This window comes from Nerophis lumbriciformis, linkage group LG20, assembly GCF_033978685.3.
Source record: "Nerophis lumbriciformis linkage group LG20, RoL_Nlum_v2.1, whole genome shotgun sequence".
Classification (NCBI taxonomy): domain Eukaryota; kingdom Metazoa; phylum Chordata; class Actinopteri; order Syngnathiformes; family Syngnathidae; genus Nerophis; species Nerophis lumbriciformis.
In genome coordinates this window covers 22,972,510-22,992,270 of record NC_084567.2, presented here as the reverse complement: position 1 = coordinate 22,992,270, position 19,761 = coordinate 22,972,510, and the positions used below count along the sequence as shown (strand labels likewise).

The window sequence follows — 19,761 nt, the reverse complement described above, 5'->3', positions numbered from 1 at the left end:
ATGGTATACCGATATTAGTATAGTATTGCGGTAATAATGAATAAAAAACGGTACTATACTCTGTTTGAAAAGTACCGGTTTCCCTCTTTTCTTATATTTTTTTAATGGGCATGACGGCGTGCCGTCGTCACGCCGTGTGACATTGCTGGGTTTACGAGCAGAGGAGCATGTTCGGCAGCGCACAATCACGGAGTACTTGCACGCAGACGCGCTGTACAGACGGAAAAGAGAGAATGTAGGCATTTTGGCTTAAAAACTAACGATAAAGGTGAAGCTGTAACACTGAAACGCCGCTCAGCAAGCAGTGTTTTAAAACATGGTTAGCTAGCTAGCGGCTAACATTCGCAGTCGGCAGTATTTTAGCTACTTGTAAATCACTAATCCTTGCCTCCATTGCGACGAATGAAGTACGTTTCTTACAAATATCATCCCTGCAGGACGAGAAATAGCTAAACATGCTTCACTACACACCGTAGGAGGAAACAATAGCTCACCTGCTTCACCGCTAACAAAAGAGAGCGCTCCTGAATGTAAACAAATGCCATGGGTGGATCTCCACCGAACATCCACTGTAATGATACCAAGTACAATAGCATATATAGTCGATATTATTATGATATCAATATTTGTTATCACAAAATCTTTTTTCCTTTTCTGAAAAATCATATTATGTTTATTAACTCAGGAAATACGTCCCTGAACACATGAGAACTTTGAATATGATCATGTAACTACTTGGTATCGAATCAGTACCTAAATTTGTGGTATCATCCAAAACTAATGTAAATTATCCAAACAACAGAAGAATAAGGTATTATATGTTACATATAAAATGTATTACATGTTAACAGAAGTGTAGATAGAACATGTTGTAACTGAAAATAACCAGATATTAACAGTAAATGAACAAGTACATTAATAATCAATTTTTACAACAGCTTGTCCTTAATTATAAAGGACAAGCTGTTGCGTTCACAAAAATATGAACACAACACTTTGTTTTTGCTCCCATTTTTCTCAAAGATGTTAGACTTTTCCTATATACACAAAATACCTATTCCTCTCAAATATTGTTCAGAAATATGTCTAAATCTGTGTATGTGAGCACTTCTTTGCCAAGATTATCCATCCCGCCTCACAGGTGTGGAATATTATACAGCATGGTTATTGCACGTGTGTGCTTTAGGCCAGTGGTCCCCAACCACCGGGCCGATTGGTACCGGGCCGCACAAGATATATATGTATTGTTTTATTAAATCAACATAAAAAACACAATATATACATTGTATATCAATATATATCAATACAGTCTGCCGGGATACAGTCCGTAAGCACACATGATTGTATTTCTTTATAAAAAAAAAACAAAACAAAAAAAACTTACGACATCTCTGGCATTGTGCTGTGTGATAAAACTGCACATTTCAGAGTAGCCTTTTACTGTGGGAAGCCTACCTGTGAAATATGCATGCTGTTTAATCAGCATATTGATATGCCACACCTGTGAGGTGGGATGGATTATTTTGGCAAAGAAGAAATGCTCACTCACACACATTGTGATATTTGTGAACAATATTTGAGAGGATTAGGTAGTTTGTGTTTACAGTAAAAGTTGTACATCTTTGAGTAAAACTCATGAAAAACGGGAGCAAAAACAAAAGTGTTGCATTTAAATTTGGCACCAGCACTGGCAACAATGTAACAACATTTGATGTAACAATGGAAAACTTCCTCCTCTCGCAACTCCAGCATCTGAATGTAAACATTGGACTCGATCGAGACGACAGATTAGCCATCACTTACGCCACACCCAGAGAAACAGAGAACATCAAGAAAGAAATATGCCGCACCTTTAACAACAAGGTACTGTGCGTCACTACAGAAGCAAACAAGATAATCGACTTTCTGGACGTCCTATTCAACCTCAACGAGGACACTTACCAGCCATATACAAAACCTAACAGCACGCTTTTACATTCACCACGAAAGCAACCACCCACCCACTACAACAAGGAACATTCCAGCCGGCATCAACAAACGCCTTGCTTTACTATCATCCGCCAAAGCATCCTTCGACCGCGCCATACCAGAAAGCACTGGATGAAAGTGGATACAACTACACCCTAAAATACAAACCTCCCACAACAAACAAACAAACAAAAAAACGGCAACGCAACATCGTCTGGTATAACCCCCATTCAGCAAGTACATCGGCACCAGCATCAGACACAAATTCCTCGCACTAGTAGATGGATAGTAGACAAGCACTTCCCAAAGGATCACAAGCTCCATAAAACCTTCAACCGCAACAGATTAGCTACAGCTGCATGAACAACACCAAATAGATGATCGATAATCCTAACAAATGTATACTCCTGATGAGTGGGTAACCACGAAACAGGCATGTTGAGATGAACCTGTAGTCTATTTGTCTCTTTCTTATACTACTATATATAGATATATATATATAATTTGGACTCCACTGCATTACTTTAACTCGCTATAGATATAGATATATATATCTATATATTTAATATATAAAACTAAGTTTAGTTGTTAGTTTTTTTAAATAATCTTTGTTATTCTGGCTTGTAAAATTAAAAAAGTATCTTTATAACAGCATCTTATACATATGATATGAAAGTGCCCGTTTGTAGGCGATTTAAGTGACTTTGTTAGTGCCAATAAGAATGACTAAGTCTGCAGTATTTAACAACCCTTTTAACAGCTTTCACCTGTTAAAAACCATGAAGCCAATCAAGCTTAGCCAAGGACAAAATGTTAAAGTGGTTGTAATTTAAAAACTTGCTCATCAGCCAAGACAACATTCTCTCAGCACATTATAATCCAAAACCATTAGAGCTTCAAGGGCCCCCTAATGCTGACAACAGTGGCACTTATTTCATAGTCCTGGACCTAAAAATGATGTCTGCAGGTAAAATTCCACACAAAAGTGACACATCACATTTTGGAACACCCACTTTTAGCTAAAAAAATAATGGGCGGGACTGCATCAGCCTGCTGACGTCACCTGCAATAGACTATAGGCAATTTCATAGTATATGTCAGTGACGTGCAGTCACCATGTCTAACCTATATTGAGTTCGGTCAGCTGAATAATTTTGATGGTTACGTGTTGGTTTCCATGATGGCAGGTGAGGCGGGGCCTCACCTGCCATCATGGAAAGAAAAAAAATTTAAAAAGAAAAAAAAAAAATTAAATTGTTATATGTATCCAGTGATTATACTATAAAGTTATTTTCCATTTAACTTCACCAGTTTTAGATTATTTTTTATTCAAAATCGCTAAATTTTCATATTTGCCGTTCAAATACTGAGAAGAGACGGTGCGGTGATCAGCAACCAGTTGAGGCACGTCACTCAGTGCCTCAACATGGATTCCGGACTCGGCTAACTGCTGGCCTGCTGTGCAGTGAGACCGTATTGCTATATGAATTATATTATACATTTCCATTGTTTAGTTAGCTGAGGTATATAATGTACAGTGTATTTTGTCAACAATTGTATGTGTGTAACGTATTTCTTGTGCTGAGCGATCATAAAACGGCTGCAAAAGACGCACTGGCTGAGGCTCCAGTAATCCCGCCTCCTGCACCCCCACGTGCAAGATTGAATCTATTTAAAAAAGTTATTTCATAAGAAGCCAAAAAGTGCAAAAACAATAATGTTCGTGTTGGAGGAGTTGACTGCAGGGCCACAACATTAGGTACATCTGCAAACTGCAGGTGTATCTAATTCACGACTCCTCCAACACGAACATTATTGTTTTTGCACTTTTTGGTTTCTTATTAAATAACTTTTGTAACCTATTTTCATGGGCTTTCCTCTTTGTGATGTTAAGTTCCTGTTATGCGCTGTTATACAGTATATGCCTTGAGCTCTTATTTTGAAGGCGCTAAGAGCGGAAGTGATGACACGGAGTGGAGCGCAGGTTTTTAAAAGAAGGTAAATAAAGTGGTCCTCTAGTAAACTGGAGCCTCCGTGTTTGTTATTTTGTAGTTTCATACAGTATAGGCGACATTTATAAACCCTCGGTTACACTTTTTTAAATAAATTCAATCTTGCACGTGGAAAGTTTAAGTGAGGGCTTTAGTTGCGGCGCATGGACTTAATTTATAAGTAAAGGTAAGACCATAATAACGTTTTTTTTATTAAATGTGCTTTTTTGTGTGCTACAGTTTGTATGTGTAAAGTTAAAGTTAAGTTAAAGTACCAATGATTGTCACACACACACTAGGTGTAATGAAATTTGTCGTCTGCATTTGACCCATCCCCTTGTTCACCCCCTGGGAGGTGAGGGGAGCAGTGGGCAGCAGCGGTGCCGCACCCGAGAATCATTTTTGGTGATTTAACCCCCAATTCCAACCCTTGATGCTGAGTGCCAAGCAGGGAAGAATGCTGGTATGAGCTTTTAAACATAACCCGTTAACTGCTGCCAATCAAATGGTGAATAAGATACTCTTTAGGGTTCATATGTTTGTAAATCTGACTGAGATGAATCCAGTGCCTCATCAGCCATGAACCTCACCGCACGTCACTGGTATATGTTTTGCTATTATTTTCATCCTGAATCACGATATTTTCGCGGATAATTTGAAGGAATTAGTACATATGTTTGCCAGACGCATTGCTGCTGGTTGTAGCAATACAACTAAAAAAGCGGTCAGCCTGCCTACATTTCCCAATAATGGGAGTATGAGGGAAGTATGGACCAGGGATTCGCAACAACAATCAAACTGGAGGTCACAATACGGAGGCTAACTAGCTAAAAAGCTAGCTCAAAGTTGTTGCGTAGCAACCCAAAGCTGTACAGCGAAACCGTGAAAGTTTGGACACGTCTTAAGCATTTCTGATCACACTATTTGTACCAGGGACCGGTTCATTGAAGGCATTATTTTTAAGGACCGGCATTATTTTTAAGGACCGGCCTTTCACGTGTTTCAGACAAATACAGCAAAATTAAATGCATGAAAAATAAAATACACACTAAACTCTGAAATAGTGGGAGCCCTGGGCTTGCTTCTTTGTGATGAGATAGTCCCTGAAAGGTTGATGGTATACTACTAAATTTGGTATATACTACAGTATATACCATCAACCTGCCTGGGACTGCAGATGGAAATTAGCCTTTGGCTAAAATCGGGCACATTTTGTTATGATTTGTCACACTAGGTTAGTCTGTGGATTATTCTCCTTAGTTCAGTGGTTTGTTATGTTTTTCAGTGCTCCTTTGCTCCATTGGTTATGTTTTATTGTTGCTAGGTGGCTGATGAGCAGCACCTGCTTTCTGTTTAGCGTCCTCACCTGGTTCTTCCCCTAATCACTCCCCCCTTTATATTCTGGTGTTTTCCTTGTCTAAGTTGCTGGTCTACTGTTCCCTGTTCGCTACAGACGATGGTTTGTTTGTTTGTTTTATTGTTTGATTCACGCAACGTACATTTGTTCACTCTGCTATTACTCTGCTATCACTATCCCTCTGCCACACTAAACTAGCATCCAGTTTATGTTATCCATCCATCCATTTTCTACAGCTTGTCCCTTTCAGGGTCACGGGGGGTGCTGGAGTCTATCTCAGCTGCATGGGCGGAAGGCAGGGTACACCCTGGACAAGTCGCCATCTCATCACAGGACTAACACAGATAGACATGTTATGTTGCTCTAAGTAAAGAATATACATAAAGGAGTTGTTATATGCTCCTTTGCCCCCTTGGTTACATTTTCTTGTTGCTAGGTGGCTGACTAGCCGGACCTTCTTTCTGTTTAGCGTCCTCACCTGGTTCTGCCCCTAATCACTCCCCTTTATATTCTGGTGTTTTCCTTGTCTTAGTTGGGTCCATGGTCGATAGTTCGCTGTTCGCTACAGATGACTTTTGTTGGTTTTATTGTTTGTTTCTTGCTACGTATGTTTTTTCACTCTGCTGTCTTCATGCCATGCTAAACTAGCATTCAGTTTATGTTATGTTGCTTTATATATTGAAGTAAAGAATCATCTTTCCTGCATGCTGCCTGAGGTCCTCCCCATTTTTGGAATCGCAAACACTTAACAAGCCAGCTTACGAAACATTTACATTTTGTATGTTTATTAATGTGCATTAATTGTTGCATGTAAAAAAGTTATAAAAATATAATAACAAATGGCGACTTCTTAGTAGGAGTTTTACTATATATCTATGAACAAGCTTATTGGTGTATTTAGCAGGAAAAGCGAAATTTAAGTTAGAGAAAATGCGGTTGTTTATAAATGATTTAATGTTTCTCTGAGGCCCGGTAGAAAATGCGTCACGGAACTGTATCCATCCCTGGACCGGTAGTTGGGGACCACTGCACTACGTGATCTCTAAAACAGGCTGACAAAGCTCTGACCGGTGCAAGGTAAGACAATTGACGAAATAAGCAATTTAGAATTGCTGCTGCCGTCAAAACTAACAACGCCAATGGCATTCAGTTGGCCGCTAACAACCATGATGAGGCGTAGTCCAAAACTGTCAGCCAGACATATATGGACTCACAGATTGAATTGCCTGAAACAGATGACCCGAATTAGGGCTGCAACAACTAATCCATTAAATTGATTATAAAAATAGTTGGCGATTAATTTAGTCATCGATTCGTTGGATCTATGCTATGCGCATGCGCAGAGGCTACATTTTTAATTATTTTTTTAACCTTTATTTATAAACTGCAACATTTACAAACAGCTGAGAAACAATAATCAAAATAATAGGGGTGTAACGGTACGTGTATTTGTATCAAACCGTTTCGGTACAGGGGTTTCGTTTCGGTGCGGAAGTGTACCGAGCAAGTTTCCACACGGACATATTAAGTAGCGTACTGCACGTTGTGTAAACAATACTCAAAATGCCGGACATTTGAGGCATTTATGAAACTCCGCCCTGACAGCTCCGCAAAAGAGAACATGTCCGGTGAAAAGAGGACGTATGGTCAGTCTATCCTAGCCTGTTAGCTGCTAGCAAAAGAGGACTAGCAGCGATCGGTTTCACCAGACGTGACCGGGCTAGGTCCTGACCATACGTCCTCTTTTCACCGGACATGTCCTCTTTGGCGGGGCTGTCGGGCGGTGTTTCTTAAATGCCTCAAATGTCCGGCATTTTGAGTTAGGGTTGCGTGTATTTTCAATATACGTTCAGGGTTAAGAAGGTTAAAAACACAACAAATTGTGCGTGCAGCAGCATTGGTGAGGGAGGGGAAGAGACAGAGAGAGCGAGACAGTTGTGATAAACGTGCATGCGTCGTCAGGCTCTGCTTTTTATCGATACATTTATCAGATTTAATGTTTTATTATCTATAGCAGGGGTGTCAAAAGTGTGCATTTTTGTAACATTTTCCTTGTTTTATTAGGCAAGTTGAAAGAACATGGCGCCAGTATGCTGTTTTTTTCAAAAAAATACTGGAAAGGATAGAAATGTAGTTTGTCTCTTTTATCCAATTATTAATCGATTAATCGAAGTAATAATCGACTGATTAATCGATTATCAAATTAATCTTTAGTTGCAGCCCTAACCCGAATACTTGAGCGTTAGTGCAACATAACCAGAGAGAGAGAGATTGAAGGGAATTTCAAGATGATAATAACATTCAGAGAAGAAATGAAGATTCTCAGTGAGGACAACACCGCAGTAAAAGAGATGCTGCTAGAGGACAATGCAACATTGCGACAACTGTTGAATACCAAGCAACAAGATCACAACTGATCTGGAGAACATCAGTGTTCTGGAAAATATCAAAAAGGAGATGGCAGCATTGCGCCAACAGTTACAGGCAGTACAGCCAACAAGATAACATTGATCTAGGGAATATCATTGTTATGGAATACCTCAAAGAAGAGAACCATTGAAATCGTCACAGGAGATGATGTGCAGTTAACTATAACAAATACTGAGCAATGAAAGCATACCAACGAGAAACAAATATGAAACAATGTTCCAGCAGCAACATGCAGCTGAAGCTGGCATTTAAACACTCTTGAGCGCTTAGAGGCAGGGGAATAAAGACACTGCAAGTCAACATACACAGAACAGGAAGTGGGAACAAAATAAGAGTACTAAACTGCAACAAAACACCCAACACATGAAAAACATAACAAAACCAAAACAGGGTATTAAAAGTAAAACAATTGTTTGGCAGTGGTTAATATTTTAAGATTGCTGATTCGCAAATTTTGCTTTCAATCAAAAAGCGATTCAGCCTCAGAAAGATCATTCAATCATCATGCGAAAGCCCGGCGTCCAAGCAAGCCGAAGCCGAGCCCATTTCTCATTCACTTCTAAAGACGCAGGGCTGGGCGGTTTACTGGTATTATGAGTTTACTGGTATATTTTAGAAAGAAGTATGTAATTGAGACAATACAGCCATACCGAGATATAGTATATTTTCATGCTGCCTTTGATAGTTACTCCCGCCATTTACCCGCGCCTGCACATCAAAGATTATGTTAAAATAAGTAAGTACATTTTATTTATAAAGCCCTTTTCACAGATAAAATCACAAAGCGCTGTACAAAACATAGGTAAAGTAAAACAACAACTCAATTTAAAAAAAACAAGGGCAACATCATAAAAAGGATACAAAGGTCATTAAAATGGTAGTTAAAAGGTGTATTAACTAAAAGCTTTACTAAAAAGAGAAGTTTTCAAATGTTTCTTAAAAGGTTCAGCACAGTCAAGATCACGGAGCGACTGGTGCAAATTGTTCCAGAGTCTGGGAGCTATAGCCTTGAATGCTAGGTCTCCACGGGTTTTAAAACAAATTTTCGGGATCTTTAGAAGACCCTGGCCTGAAGACTGGAGGCTGCGCCCTGAAGAGTAGGGGCATAACAAGTCTGTGATGTACTGAGGAGCCCCATCCTGCAACGCACAGAATGTCAGGACTAAAATGTTTAACTCAATGCGGAATTTAACTGGAAGCCAATGAAGACTGGATAAGATGGGGGTGGTATGGGCTGTTCTGGGTGCACCAGTCAAAAGTCTGGCAGCCGTCTGAAGTCTCTTTAGCGTCGACTTGTTGAAAAGGGTGAAGAGAGAATTGCAATATTCAATGCGAGACGAAATGAACGCGTGAATGATCATTTCGAGATCCAATTTTGACAACAAATTTCTCACTTTAGAAATATTTCTGAGATGACAAAAACAGTTTTTGGTCAGTTGACGACAGTGACTTTCCAAAGACATTGACTGATCAAACACAACCCCAAACTTTCTGAGGCTGCTTTTAACAGATGCACCCAGAGCACCAAGGGAGTTCTTGATCAGGGGGATCTTTTTATCGGGGGCAATTATCAGAGTTTCCGTTTTGTTTGAATTTATCTTGAGGAAATTTGAGGACAACCAGTTTTTAATAGAGGATACGCACTCCAATAACTCAGATAAAAAGTGAAACTCTGATTCAATGAAGGAGCATAACTGTTGAATATCTGCATAGAAATGATCAACCTCCCAAGTGGCATCAGATACAACACAAACAAAACAGGCCCCAGAACAGAAGCCTTGGCCACACCACATGACAGGTTGGACACATTGGACATTACATCATTAAGAGCAACATTAAAAGTTCTCCCAAAAATACAGTTGTGGAGAGGGGCGTGGTTCACGCGTTCCCTGCGGGCGGGGTGTGTGCAGGGGCCGGCCATGAAGCGGCAGACAGGTGAGTGGATATCTCAGCTGGAACGAGTTATCTAATCACCTGTTCCTTTTATTAGCAGCATCGGAGACCATGAGGGGGTGGTGTGGGCTGGAGACGACGAGAGCGACACCACGAGAGAGACGCTGAAAAGCGGAAAGAGACTTTGGGAGAAAGAAAATAAAATAATTGTAAACGCTGCATCGGATGGTTGTGCCAGTTCCTGTGGTCCCAGACGAACCCGAACCTAAGGCTTGCTACAACAGTATATAAGAAGTAAACCACCTGAGAACCGCACCAGAAAACCCCATCTCAGATTTGAGGCGATCTATCAGTATACTGTGATCCACAGTATCAAAGGCAGATGTCAAATCAAGTAAAACCAAAACTGTGTAGCAACAAGAGTCAGCGACCATCATCACGTCACTGGAAACTTTCAAAAAAGCAGTTTTGGTGGAGTGAAATAACCATAATCATGCTGTTTCAAAAAGTAGGTTAGCTACTTAGCTACCACTTTTTCAATGATTTTTGACATAAAGGGTAGTTTTGATTTGGACCAGTAATTTATAGGCTCCACCGGGTCAAGATTAGGTTTTTTAAGGATGGGATTCACCACAGCATGTTTAAAAAAGCTGGGGATCGAGCCAGACTGAAGGGAAAGGTTGATCAATTTTACCACCCAAGGACCAACAACATCAAAAACATTTAAGAACAGTGGAGTAGGAACAATGTCCACAGGGCTCGACATGGGTTTCATTTTGCCCACTAAAACCTGAACATCCTGTAGGCTGACAGGAGTAAAGGAAGACCATGATGAGCACACAGGGGCTGGTGTAGTGCACAAACTATCAAAGGGAGGACTAAGCTCGGCCCTTATGTCTTGCACCTTGTTCACAAAAAAGTTCAAAAATCCATTACAGTCATCCTGTGTGTACACAGGCACCTGAGGAGATGGAGGTACAACAAGATTGTCAATAGTGTCAAATAAGACTTAAGGGTGTTTCTTATTGTGCAAAACAAGATTTGAAAAGGAAGCTGAGCGAGCACGTTTCATCATTTCATTTAGCTCCATTATCATTTCTTTAAAATGGAGTCTATGAACCTCGAATTTTGTGGCTTTCCACAAACGTTCTCCTTTCCGACAGCTTCTCCTAAAGCTGGAAATGGCTTCATTTAACCATGCACTATGTTTTTTATAAGAGAGTCTAGAGTGTTTTTAGCTGGTGCTTCTGTGTACAAAACAGTCAGACAATGATGATTGAAGTTAGTCATAAATGTATCAACATCATCACAGCTCGTAAAAGTTGTTGGGTCAAAAAAAAACGAAAACCCGCTGATTGCAGAGTCATTTAGAATGCGTGTCTGTTTGCTCACTTTGGAAGTCGACTGAGTCAGTGAGAAAGACAGATTAAAAACAATACAATAGTGGTCGGTTATTTGAAGGTCTTCAATACTTAATTGGTAAATTTTTACTCCAAACGAAAATACCAGATCCAAAGTATGACCTTGTGAGTGAGTAGGACCCGACACATGCTGTAAAAAGTGGAATGAGTCCATAAGAGATACCAGCTCCACTACCAAGGGACAAGAGGAGTTATCAACATGGAGATTGAAATCACCAATAATTAATACACTCTCCAGCTTAATAGATGACATAAAATCAGTACATTTGTCTAAAAATAGACGAGCAGGACCAGGCGGTCGGTAGATTAAAACACAGTAAAAAAGAGTGTTCGTTTCCAACCTTGCACGTCTGAAGCTTGAATGAGTTGTACGGGTTTGTGTTCATTAGTCTGCAGCAGAAAGAGTCCCAATAAACAAAGGCCAAGCCGACGCCTCGGCGAGTAAGCCGAGGCGTCCCAAACACATGACAGCCCGGAGGACACAGTTCCTTAAGAAACAATAACTCGTTCTCCCGCTGCCAATTTTCCGTGAGGCACATAAAATCCAACTTGCGGGACACAAATAAGTCGTTTAGGAGATGTGTTTTGTTAGCTATCGACATAGCATTTTGCAGACACAAGCGTAGAGTTGTTTCCTTGCTAGCTGGTTGAGAGTTGCGACACAGCGGCCGGAGGCATCCGTGGTCCACATTGTGATGTCGGGGAAGGCGTCCGTGCAGCGACGCTGCCAGCGGTAGATGACGGAGGCAGGTGGCCAGACGCGCAGGTGTCACGGGCTGGATCCACCGCAGTCCGTGTGATTCCGGGTATCCGGGTGAAAAGAGGACAGGAGCAGTCCCAGAATGAGACCTACAGTACGCCTTGATTTTCGCCAGAAGACCTCTGCGTCTCCCCCGCTTTTAGGCGCGCTTCCTCCGCAGGACAGGTGAGCGTAGCAGGTAGGCATGTACCGAGGCTAGGTGGGAAGGCATTTTAGATGCCTGATGCCCAAATTTAATAAGTATCTCGCCTGCTGAAAAAGTGTGGGCACTCATTTTGCATTATTTTGTGTTAAAAAAGAATATTGTTGACACTCCAAAAAAAAAAAAATCCCAGTTTTCCAAGAATTCTATATTGTGTGTGACAGTTTGACCCCCCCACTGTCACCGTTTGCCCTTAAACTTCCTCCCAAACCTGACATATTTGTAAGGAAGCTCAACATGGACAAACTACAAACATTCAATCTTGTTAGTCAGTGAAAAGCATGCGCTCAACAAACAAAATATAACCTCTCACTCACCATGACTCTGAACAGGTGGCTAAAAGAGTCAGGGTGGGGCTGAGGGCTTTATATAGGTGAACACACCTGCTAACTAATTAGGCCTAATTTGGGCCGAACCATGGTTCTCAAAAGCTGGCTGTTACAGAAGGACACTGGACATTTAAAAGTTATGTTATCCAAGCCAGAATACACTGCATACAAAAATGACTGATCTACATATGCAAAAGTACTATGTGAATAATTTTAGATGTGTGATGGTTATTTATGGTGTATTTTACAAAAGAACGGCATTCTTAATCCCCCCTGTCAAATTGTTCCCATCTAGTGGGAGAGGCTATGGGCTATTTAAGTTGGAAAATGCAATTTTTCTGACAGTCTGTCACTGCTAGAGGAGGTTCTCTGTCCTGAGCAGGAGCTCAGGTCTCCATGCATCAAACATCTACTGAGGTGGTTATTTTGATGATGAAATTGTGTTGTGTTGTAACGGGTTAAATTAGTTTTGTTGATTGCTAATTGATTTTGCTAAATCAGTTTTGATTATTTAATTATTTACTTTGACATATTCGATTATTGACCTTTGGTTGTGAATACATGTATTTTGTTATAATGGATGATTTACCTTTTGATTATTTGATTATTTTTAATATGCTTATTTTGATTAATTATTTAGGCCAATTTAATGCATGCGACTTTGAAATTTATTTAGAATATACATATACTATATATAATATACTATACTATACTAATATTGCCTCTATTTATTACTGTTGCAGATTTTGGGTGCTTTGTTTCCTCTTATTGTTGTTCACCTCTTGACACTTTGGGATTTAAAAAAATGTTTGTAAACTGTACAACTGCGTGCCTTGCCATCCTTGGTTTGAAAGTCTGGTTTGCAAAGGTTACATTACCTTCACCCGAGGCGGGGTGTGACATTGTGCATCGCAAAAATTCCTATTAAAATAAATGACATGTTTCTATTTTTCCAAACCTATCTTAACGAGTTTCCACATTCTTAAAACTTTCTTTTCCACATGTTTAAACATATTCTATACAGCATTTTAGTTATTTGGTATTGACACACAATTACACAAATGCAAACTAACAAATGCAATGGAATTGTAATTTGTATTATGCTCATTTTATTAGATAATTATAATAAAAAATCAACGTGCTGTTTTATTTTTCTGCATGTATTTCAGCACACAATCAGACCACACATGTGCGGACAAGGACATGTGCTAAATTGATCGGGCATGCAATCAGTACTGCATCAGTAAACTGAATGTGGGGAGTTTGTTGCTTTGTTCAAGGGTTCCTGCACAGTAGTAATGAAACAGACTAGGATGCAGCCACTTATATTGTTACATTGGGAATGCTTTGATGCAGGCCAGGTCAATGGACTCTGGATGCCACTGCCTTAAATGTTTCCCAGCAACAACTGATGCTCGAGGACATAAACACACACACACGCACACGCACACGCACACGCACACACTCACATCCAATGGTTCATAATGGGTTTGCCCTTGGATTGGCCTACAGGTTACACAGTTAAAAAAATACATAAAGATTTCCATCAAGATACAAAAAGTTTTATCAGGATTTGAAAACAAACACGACTAATAAAAAGCACTGGCTGACTTCAAGTAAGATGAAGAGAATCATAAATGTCCATGCAGCAGATTTACTTGGAAGTCAGAGTAAGGAGCGAGGGATTACAGTGATAACTACAGAACGACGTGTCCCCTTTGATGCGTTCACTGAGAACTAAAAGAGCTCCTCACACCACCTGCATCACATTAAAGACAACAGTCTGCATAAAGCATACCGTCAACTGTTTTAATAGACCCCCTTTTAGACCAGTCTATCTGCTGTCTCTATTTTCTGCTCTGGGGCGGTATAGCTCGGTTGGTAGAGTGGCCGTGCCAGCAACTTGAGGGTTCCAGGTTCGATCCCCGCTTCCACCATCCTAGTCACTGCCGTTGTGTCCTTGGGCAAGACACTTTACCCACCTGCTCCCAGTGCCACCCACACTGGTTTAAATGTAACTTAGATAATGGGTTTCACTATGTAAAAGCGCTTTGAGTCACGAGAGAAAGGCGCTATATAAACATAATTCACTTCACTTCACTTCACTCTGCCCCTCTTGGAGAGGTTATCAGGTGACCACGGATCAGCCTCCACGAATGAGGCGCTCGCTGTTCCAAGTCGGGACCCAGGATGGACCACTCCTCTTTGCATCAGTCGGTGACGTCTCTGCGCCCCGACGTGTCTCCATGCCAGAGGATCCCCCTGCTGGCCCCAATACGGACTGGACTCTCACATTATTAACCGTTTAGTTTTTTCTTGCCCTGATGTGGGATCTGAGCCGAGGAGGCGTTGTGGCTTGTGCAGCCCTTTGAGATATTAGTGATTAAGGGCTATATAAATAATCTTTGATTGATTAATGATTCACAATTTAGATGCACAATTACACTGAGTAAGACTGTAGCAACATTGGATATGATTTACTATTTTGCTCAAAAAGGTTCATTATGTCTTCTTGTTCAAATACTTTTCAAATTTGCTTCGGTATATTGGATGGAATTTATAAAGCGTTATTTACTATAGTTTGTGATTTGTGTCTGGAATTTGCTCCTAAAGTTCTGAAAATTTAAACCATGGACATCATGCACAATTGGTATTGTGTTCTTGCTTCAAATTTCAAATTGTTCTCAGTCATTTTGTACTGATTGCTCTTCCTAGTTGGGAAGACTATCTCTCCCGGCTGGCCTGGGAACGCCTCGGGATCCCCCGGGAGGAGCTGGACGAAGTGGCTGGGGAGAGGGAAGTCTGGGCTTCCCTGCTTAGGCTGCTGCCCCCGCGACCCGACCTCAGATAAGCGGAAGAAGATGGATAGATGGAATGATGGATGGATGGATGGATGGACATCATGTACAATTGGTATTGTGTTCTTGCTTCAAATTTAAAATTGTTCTCAGTCATTTTGTACTGATTGCTCCTCCTAGTTCATTTGTTCTGTTCCCTCTATTTAGGGCAGAGCAAGGAGATGTACCCACATCCGCCTCTGAGGTAGAAGTGTTCAAAAGCACAGTGGCAGCAGCAGGAAGACGCCAGAATGTTCCTCTTCTTGCCTTCCATATTTCTAGTTAACGTGCCACAACTGTGAGCGTTGTGTCCTGTTCTTGTTCTTCTTTAGTTTCTTCTATCAAGGTCTGATAGTTAAGTAACTATTTTCCATTCATTTGTCTTTTTCCACTAATCTGTGTGTGGGTCATGGGGGAAGCAGTCTCAAGAGGGAAACCTAGCTGTCCATGTGGGGTCGAGACAAAACCCTAGTCATAGTCCAGAGGTGTCAAAGTCGTTTTAGCTCAGATGGAAGAAAATCTGTGCACACTATTTAGGAAACATGGCATTAAAATTAAAAAATAAAGACAACTTCAGATTGTTTTCTTTGTCTTACTTTGGCCAACAATAGAACAAACACATTCTGAAAATATTACAATAAAAATATAGAAAAAAATACCGGCAACAGTAAAGTTTAGATCCATGAAGGAAAGAAGAACGTGAATGAATGTTTATAACTCAATAAATTTACATATGCATAAAACATTGTCTTCTTGTATATTTTTTTTTTTATGAATAAAGTAACGTTTATGACAACCTTTTTCCAAAACACAATATAGAATGTGAGATATAACAGGATAATGCATACATTTTCCTTTGTTTTCAAAACGGTTACAAAAAAGAGGATCAAAAATTTTTTACTGTGGGAACCCATTTTTATGACTTGATGGAGTCCCCGGGACCGCATTTTGAAAATTCCTAGCGCCAACACTAATGGAGTATTGGTGCGTGCAAAACAGCAGCAGGCAGCTGTGGCCTGCGGGCCGGTTCTAATACTAATCATATATCATCCCGGGGGCCATAGATAATTCATTTGCGGGTCGGATCTGGCCCGCAGGCCTTGACTTTGACACCACTGTCTAGTCAAAGTCTTACCCCGGGGCCTCACCCCGGTTGGGCATGCGTGACTGTAGGTGAGGATATGAATGTATACAGCGCACACATTAATGCACAAGTTGCACCAATCCGCCTGTCAATCTCAGACTGCAGCCTTCCGTCACTCATGAAGAAGACCTCAAGACTCCCTCATTCAAGCGAGATGTCACTTTCAGCCTGGAGAGTGCAATTCACCCGTATCTGATGGAGAAACCAAGTTTCCCAACTGATTCTTTGTCTTTTCTGGCATTTACGTTGCCAAGTTTCTGTTGCATGTTTGTCTTTAGATGTGACTTTCGCGGTGATTCATGTTTGGCTATTTCCTGTCACTGTCATTATATAGTGTGAGTACATGATTTTTGTAAAGTTATTTTTTGCCTTCAAATTTGAAAAGGGCTATAAAAACAAAGGTTTTAAATAGAGATGGGCAATATTTTCCTTTAACTGAACGTCGATCTTTACTGTGTCTCAGTGGTTACATGGCTCAAAATTGTACTCACGTGAAAGATTCCTTCCAAAGAGATGCACGCTCAGGGAGAGACAATTGCATTTCAGAATGCAGATTATTTGTTGCACACATGCAGGAATTGCATGAATACCAGGAGGCTACATGTCTTGCCAGGACAAAAATAAGCTTCTTCTTTTTCTCTATCTTCTTGTTATGTGGCATTCATCCTCCACTGTTGCCATTTCTAATATAAAGTAGTGTAAAGTGCTTACTTATATCTGTCAGTAAACTCGCCATGAAAACGCTAAAACATACTGGTATAGTGAGTATATATTATTCACCCAAGAAACATTAGTAATCAGAGTTCCGGTCGGACGGTTTTTCAAGGGACACATTTCAGAGGAGATGAGGAGATGGTGCTCCGTTATTGATTTAAGTAAAGTCTGAATGTCATTAAAACAGTTAGTTCCATCTTTTAACACTTCTTCCACTCCTGTCCTTGCACGCTACACCGCTACAACAAAGATGACGGGGAGAAGACGCTGCCGAAGGTGAGCCATGTAAATAAGACCGCCGACTGTCAGAAAGCGGCTCAAAGATGATCTGTAAAACATACTCTATGCAACATTTTCACCAAAAAAACACCATTACATGTTACGTACACACAAGGAAGTGTTTTCAATTGAGAAAAAAATCATATTAATATGACTCCTTTAATGCGGGCTATAACCCCGGTGCGCCTTATATATAAAAAAAGATTAAAAAAATAGACCATTCATCAGCAGTGCGCCTATGGTCCGGAAAATACGGTAGTCACATGGTGTGATACAGTTTTAGTTGTACAATCTGTTTTTTAAATATCTGATCCGGACTCGAAATGGGATCAAATTGGATGCCACAAATGTTGATCGGGACATCCTTAGTTTTAAAAAGTGTAAAGGAGGGCCACTGAATTTATTTGAAAAAAAAAGGTAATATGTTTAATTTTAAGCAACCTGCCCCTTACAGCACATATGTTGTTGGATGCCTACACTTTAGCTCCAGGGAACCCCAGCGGGAGTGAACACAGGAACTGAAGTGCTTGTTAACCAAAAATAGAGAGAACAAACTAATCTGACTGATGAAGTGGACATTGTATTGACTTGTATTAATGTGTCGGAGAGTATGGTACATTAGAGACCGAAAGACTGCAGATTTTAATTACAGTATATAACAATTACACCTTTAATGAGCCATCCAGACTGAAGAAAAATAATGACAACCTGTCAAATGAATGACTGCAATATAATTATATTAAATCCAACGGTGGCTTTGGCAAATTCCTAGTTCAGCTTTAGCAAAAACGTGAAGTAATACTCGAAGACCTCCATGAAAAATAAAAACAAAGGATCCAGATTTCCCTTGCCCGAACGCCGGTCACCGGGGTCCCCCTCTGGAGCCAGGCCCGGAGGTGGGGCACGATGGCGAGCGCCTGGTGGCCGGGCCTGTCCCCATGGCACAGCCCGAAGAGGCAACGTGGGTCCCCCCTGCATTGGGCTCACCACCTATAGCAGGGGTCATAGAGGTCGGGTGCAATGTGAGCTGGGCGGCAGCTGACGGCAGGGCACTTGGCGGTCCGATCCTCGGCTACAGAAGCTAGCTCTTGGGACGTGGAACGTCACCTCGCTGGGGGGGAAGGAGCCTGAGCTAGTGCGCGAGGTGGAGAATTTACGGCTAGATATAGTCGGACTCACTTCGATGCACAGCAAGGGCTCTGGAACCAGTTCTCTCGAGAGGGGCTGGACTCTCTTCCACTCTGGCGTTGCCGGCAGTGAGAGGCGACGGGCTGGGGTGGCAATTCTTGTTTCCCCCCGGCTCAGAGCCTGCACGTTGGAGTTCAACCCGGTGGACGAGAGGGTAGCTTCCCTCCGCCTTCGGGTGGAGCTGTGGTTTGCGCTTACGCGCCAAACCGCAGCTCAGAGTACCCACCCTTTTTGGATTCACTCGATGGAGTACTTGAGAGTGCTCCCCCGGGTGATTCCCTCGTTCTACTGGGGGACTTCAACGCTCATGTTGGCAACGACAGTGAAACCTGGAGAGGCGTGATTAGGAAGAATGGCCGCCCGGATCTGAACCCAAGCGGTGTTTTGTTATTGGACTTTTGTGCCCGTCACAGATTGTCCATAACGAACACCATGTTCAAACATAAGGGTGTCATTTGCGGCCTCATGTTTTGGACACTCGGGTGGTGAGTTGGCTGCGATGGTGGGGGAGGATGCTGGACAGACCTGGCAGGCCCAAACGCATTGTGAGGGTTTGCTGGGAACGTCTGGCAGTCTCCTGTCAGAGAGAGTTTCAATTCCCACCTTCGTAAGAACTTTCAACATGTCACGAGGGAGGTGCTGGACATTGAGTCCGAGTGGACCATGTTCCGCACCTCTATTGTCAAGGCGGCTAATTGGAGCTGTGGCCGCAAGGTTGTTGGTGTGCCTGTCGTGGCGGTAATCCTAGAACCCGTTGGTGAACACCGGCGGTGACGGATGCCGTCAAGCTGAAGAAGGAGTCCTATCGGGTTATTTTGGCTCATAGGACTCCTGAGGCAGCGGACAGGTACCGCCGGGTGGCGGGGCTCTCCCTTAGAGATAGGGTGAGAAGCTCTGCCATCCGGGGGGAGCTCAAAGTAAAGCCGCTGCTCCTCCACATCGAGAGGAGCCAGATGAGGTGGTTCAGGCATCTGGTTAGGATGCCACCCGAACACCTCCCTAGGGAGGTGTTTAGGGCACGTCTGACCGGTAGGAGGCCACGGGGAAGACCCAGGACACGTTGGGAAGACTATGTCTCCCATCTGGCCTGGGAACGCCTCGGGATCCCCCTGAAAGAGCTGGACGAAGTGGATGGGGAGAGGGAAGTCTGGGCCTCCCTGCTTAGGCTGCTGCCCCCGCGACCCAACCTCGGATAAGCGGAAGAAGATGGATGGATGGATGAAGTAATACTTGTCAAAAGGAATATAA

At 41.8% G+C, this 19,761-nt stretch overlaps 1 protein-coding gene across 4 annotated transcripts in view; it reads right to left on the bottom strand.

The window, feature by feature from the left end:
• dcc (DCC netrin 1 receptor) overlaps nucleotides 1-19,761 on the bottom strand; it is a 706,325-nt gene that overhangs the window by 447,804 nt on the left and 238,760 nt on the right. The window lies entirely within an intron of this gene.